This window comes from Leopardus geoffroyi, chromosome C2 (assembly GCF_018350155.1).
Source record: "Leopardus geoffroyi isolate Oge1 chromosome C2, O.geoffroyi_Oge1_pat1.0, whole genome shotgun sequence".
In the NCBI taxonomy this organism is placed as follows: Eukaryota; Metazoa; Chordata; class Mammalia; order Carnivora; family Felidae; genus Leopardus; species Leopardus geoffroyi.
The window spans coordinates 73,820,113-73,825,788 of record NC_059333.1 but is presented as its reverse complement, the minus strand read 5'-3'; the positions used below and the strand labels follow the sequence as shown (position 1 = coordinate 73,825,788).

The window sequence follows — 5,676 nt, the reverse complement described above, 5'->3', positions numbered from 1 at the left end:
TTGTGCCACTCGGTAAAGCTACTAAAAATCATTGAATTATACACTTGTAACAGTTGAAATTTGTGGTGTGTGAAATACACCTCAGTAAAGCTGGTAAAAAGATAAAATGGCAAAAAAAAAAAAAAATAATAAAAACAAAACCGAAAAACTACCTACTATCGATGTAATCTCTTTCCCGAAAACTCCCTAGCTGCCTTCCCTGCACAGAGCTGACCACTCCTCCTCAGAACTCCAGTGGCCTTTTCTTGGGTTTGCTCCCACACTACACCGTAAATTGTAATATTTGCGGCTGCACGTGTATCTCCATCTAGATCAGGCCTCGTGGTCTCTAACTGCCTCAATCCCAGCCCCAGGGTCACACAGGCCCTGCACAGCAGAGGGATGCTGGAAGTAAGCCTGTGGGGGGGTGGGGGGAGGGGGCCCCTGCAGGTCCCCTCTATGAGCTACACACATTGCTCAGGACTTTCAGGGCTCCAGGAACTTACAGGCCCCAAGGCCTACGCTCGCACAGACCCGGGTCACGTATACATACAGCCCAACACGGGGCTCAAACTCACAAACTGTGAGATCATGACCTGAGCCAAAATCGGAGGCTCAACCGACTGAGCCACCCAGGTGCCCCTAGATCCTTTTTTTAAGCATAAAATAAAAGACCGGCTAGAAGCCCCTGTATCCTCTTATCCTGGTCCTGGTATCCCCCTCCCTATCTAGAAACAGCAGCTGTATAGATTAGACACGCATCCAACCTGTGTTGTAGTATTTATATTATATTGATTACATAGAACTGGATTGTCTACATTGTTTTTAAGCTTACCAAAAAAATGGTTTTATACTATATGTAACCCGCTACAACTTATATCCTTCCAGAACTATCTATGGTGAAATCAACTTGTTTCATTCACTTAACTTCCATATAATAATTCGATTGTGTAATATGCCACGGTATCTTTCTCCTCTCCTCCACAGATGGAGTTTGGGTTTGTTTCTAAGATTTGCCATAAGAAATGGTACAATGAACATCACTAGGCATGTTTTCCTGTGCATGTAAGCAAGAATGGAACAGTGCTTCTCCGAGTGTGGTCCCAGGACCAACAGCATCAGCATTGCCTGAAAAATTAGTAGCCATGAGAATTCTCAGGCCCCACATTAGACGGAACCAGAAACCCTGGGGTTGGCGTCAAGCAATCTGTTTTAGCAAACCCTCCAGGTAGTTTGGATGCAAACTAAAGTTTGAGAACCACTGCTCCAGACTAGAGCTTGTACCTAGAAATGGATCACTGGGTCCTCAGGTGTGCACATTTTAGGATCAACCATATGCCCCCAAAGAGCTCTCAATGCAATTTACATCCTCCCTCCTGTCCTGTGAAGTTCTCCCCACCTCTTCACCAACACCATTGGCATTGTTGGGCCCTTTCCTTTTTGCCAAGCTGTTGGATAGAAACGGTATCTCTTTGTTGTTTAAATTTGCATTTCTATGATTACTAAAGAGGTCTTCAGATGCTTACTGGCCACTCAGGTTTCTTCTCTTCCTTCATTAATTTAAAAATCTAAAACCACAGATTTAAAAAGATACATACAAACTTCAAGCTGTACCTACTTGCCTCATCATCATGTTTACGAAATGGAAGCCTGGACCAAAGCTCCAGCGTGTCTGGCTGTACAGACACATCCCTACTCAGTGCCCTGCACCCTGGGCTCTGATCTCAGTGCCAGGCCTCTCTCAAGGCTACCTTCTGATCTGAGGCTCACATCTCCTCCCATAACCACAGCCATCCCATCCTGAGCCCATCTGCCTGGGAATTGGTAATGCCGGTTCAACAGTTAACAACAGAGAGAACTTCTCTCCCCAGGCCAGCCCCATGGGCCACCAGGCCTAACTCAAGAGATCAAGAACTTGACAAATTCAGAGATCCATTCATTCAATCATTTATTCATTCAACCGAAATATGTGTATTGTTTTTTTAAATATTTATTTATTTAGAGAGAGAACACAGGTGGGAGAGGAGCTGAGAGAGAGGGAGACACAGAATCCGAAGCAAGCTCCAGGCTCTGAGCTGTTAGCACAGAGCCCGACACGGGGCTCGAACCCACGAACTGTGAGATCATGACCTGAGCCGAAGTCAGACGCTCAACTGACTGAGCCACCCAGGCGCCCCCGAAATATGTTTATTGCATCAACGATGTGTCAGACACGGGGTTTGGCACAATGGTGAGTTTACCATGCCCTCATGGAGCACACGGTTCCTTGGAAGAGAGACATTAAATGAAGAATTACACAAATTCACCTAAAACTGCAATGATTAGAGCCAAGAAGGAGTAGTTGATATCATGATGAGACTGGTCAGGAGCTCAGGGAAGGCTTCCCAAGGATGTGATCACACAGCAAACAGCTGGAGGCAGCAGAGGAGTGCTTTCCAGGGCCACACAGAGTCCCCACAGCCCATAGCCCACCCGGCCTTTCCTGTACAGCTCTGAGTATACAGTCAGAGCCAAGAGAGCAGGGCTGCCTGAGCCGGGACCCCAGACATAAGCCCGGCCCCTGTCCAGCCTCTTGGATGAGCACCCACTGCCTGGCATCCTAGCCCGAGAGGCACCTCAGGCCTCAAAAGGACAAAGACAGCCTCTCACCAGCCGCCATCAAAACTAGTGAAGTCCAGGGGCACCTGGGTGGCTCAGTTGGTTGAGCGCCTGACTCTGGCTCAGGTCATGATCTCACGGTTCGTGGGTTCGAGCCCCACGTCAGGCTCTGTGCTGACAGCTCAGAGCTTGGAGCCTGCTTCGGATTCTGTGTCTCCCTCTCTCTCTCTGCCTCTCCCCTGTTCACACTCTGTCTCTCTCTCTTTCTCTAAAAACTAAATAAACATAAAAAAAAAAAAAAAAAAAAAAAAAAAACCTAGTGAAAGCTTCTATAGCTCAGGGACTGAAGACCTCTGAGGCAGAGAGCCCCAGAGAACTCCAATGGGAGATCAGCTGTTAGCGAGCTGGCCATCTAGTCAGATACAGTCTGATTTGTTTTAAAAGTGCTGTGAAGAAAGGAGAGGAATCATTTCTCTCCGGGAACACTGCTGACTTCTCAGACTAGAGATCTCTTCCCCAGGAATTTACAATCTACAAAGGAGGCGGAGGGGCTGATCCATCCCTGCTTGGGACTCGGCAGGGGACACGCTGTCACCCTCATCTCTCTCTCTCAAGGATTGTTATAAAAGACTCTGCTCTCCACGTTCCCCTGCACAGGAAATTGGAGCATCTACTGCTCTGATTATTAATCGGCACAGCCAGCCAGCCCACTTCGGGGTCTAGAGTTCACACCCGAACGATCTTATTTAAAACAAGTTGGTTGCGAAATGCCCACAGTCCGCCCCACTGTGGTGCAGAAGATTACACTTCCCCTTGATCTTGGATGGAGAGTGCCTGGGCGTGTTCCCCTGACCGGGGATGCCAAGAGACTCCCTTAGGGGAAGCCAGAGCAGTAAGATGGGCTGATTATTTCAAAGATGGTTTTGTGAGATGGCATGGGAAGGGTTGAAACAATCCTCTTCTGGACTGTGGTGGTTCAGTGCCCCAGCAGAAGGAGGAATGGCTGGGATGGCGTGCCTGGGCAGAGTTCTCCCACCAGTTTACTGAGGCACCCTGGCATTCATTCTCCTCAAAGCTGTAAATATATTCTCTATCATTTAGGGAACAGGACCAGATCTTCTCTTAAATGTTTCCAGTTTAATGTCCGTGACTATATTTTCAATTTTTGTGCCCCATGTTTCATATGATTTGTGGTGGCTTACAAAAATAAATTTGGCACAAGATTTTAAGAACTTAAGTGAGGAGGGGTGCCTGGGTGGCTTAGTGGGTTAAGCGTCCAACTTCGGTTCAGGTCGTGATCTCAACGTTTCTTGAGTTTGAGCCCCACGTAAGGCTCTGTGCTGACAGCTCAGAGCCTGGAGCCTGCTTCAGATTTTGTGTCTCCCTCTCTCTGCACCGACCCGGCTCAAACTCTGTCTCTCCCTCTCTCTATCTCTCAAAAATAAATAAAGGTTAAAAAAAAAATTTTTTTTAAGAACTTACATGAGGAAATTGGAAAGGAAAGAAGAGTAAAATAGGACACTACATTCCTTGTTAGGAGTGGGCCGAAATTTGCCTCTGAGCTTCCTAGCAGTGAATTCAAGAAGAGAAATACAATCAGTTACAAGACTAAAAGCATACAGTGAGGATAAACCAGTTGTATAGGAGGTCAACTCTTTCTGGTTCTAAGGTCTGAGAGAAATTTCTGACTTAGGTCTACAAAAAAAAAAAAAAAAAAAGAACTTCCACTCTGTCATGTTCAATAATGTCTTTTCAGGAAATACATTAACTTCCTTATAAGGGCCCTTAGTGTTGGCTCGTGAATTGTGCATAGCACAGTTTGAACCAGATCAAAACCCTGCAGTCCTCATCTGAAGTTCTCTGGTGGTCTTTATGAGCCAAGAGGACAACGGCAGGGTAGCGAGACCAGTATCTCTCAACTGAGGGCCCACTGACTGGTGGGTTTTCTCAGGTCTGTTCTTGAGTTTGACAAATAACATTGATTTCAGGCAGCACTTTTCAATCATTTTCATGTGGATTCCAATAGAAGCAGAGGAAAAGAAGTACATATAACCCAGGGGCCACACGGGCCAAAGGTCATCTCCCCATAGTGTCAATCTAGTAGAAACATAATAGGATGTGGGTGTCCCTTGAGCAAACCCCTACTCCATCTGTCCCTGCCCCCCACATACACCTCCTTGCTTCGGCTGCTATCCTTGCTACCTGGGGACAATGGTAGGCCAAAGACTAGTTGGGATTGGTTTGGATGAAACAGCCTTTCTTGGCTCCCAACTGCCCCACAGAATAAGGCTCAAACTCCTCCACATGCTGTTCAAGGCTCTATGTGATCCATCCCACCCTCTCCTGTGGCCTCAACAGAGTTACTTCCTGCCCTCCCCATCCCCAAGTCAGGCCCCTAACACTCCAGTCAGTTGACTTTCTTTGGGCTGACACTTTCCAACCTCTGTGTGCGTACCTTTTGCCTCTCTCCTCCCTAGTAAGTTTCTCTTTTGACATTTCTCCCACCTTCCAAGACTTGGCTCAAGGACCACCAAAGCCAAACCTTCCCTACTTTTCCAGCAGATATGACCTCCATCTCTCCCATAACACTTGGTCAACACCACGTTCATCCACACAACCCTTGTTCCAGCATCCTGCCAGCCCTCAACCCGCAAGATGAATTTGAGTTTCTGGGGGTTTAGGCCTCTCTTTCCAGCTTGACTGGAGGCTTCTTAAGGGCAAAGGTCTTAGCTCGCAAGTCTCAGCTGTCTGGGGTCTCAGCCCTCCCCACCCCCCCACCCCCAGCAGCAGTCCAGTAAGTATCTGCAGAACTCACATACAGGAGAGAGGGACATAGTAGGGCTGCATCAGGAGAGGGGATACCTTCCGGGTGCCTTGGCTGATGGATGGGGAGGAAGCCAGCAGGCAGTGGGACTGCCAGCTGGGTGAGCTGGGGAGGAGCAGGGCCTTCTCATCGCTCTGTCACAGCAGGGCCGGCCTGCACAGTAGCCAAAGGTGGGAGAGGCAGGGTGCTTGCTTCCCGGCAAATGAGCGCCTGACGTGCTCTGCACTCACTGGCATTTCTTGTTGCATCTGTTCATTTAGCCAAAGCATTCTGAT

The 5,676-nt window shown here is 47.9% G+C and overlaps 1 non-coding gene across 1 annotated transcript; it reads left to right on the top strand.

The window, feature by feature from the left end:
• The first annotated feature begins 2,661 nt into the window (after positions 1-2,661).
• Positions 2,662-2,746, top strand: TRNAQ-CUG. Its single transcript has one exon. It is a non-coding gene; the product is annotated as a tRNA-Gln (tRNA).
• Positions 2,747-5,676: the final 2,930 nt, after the last annotated feature.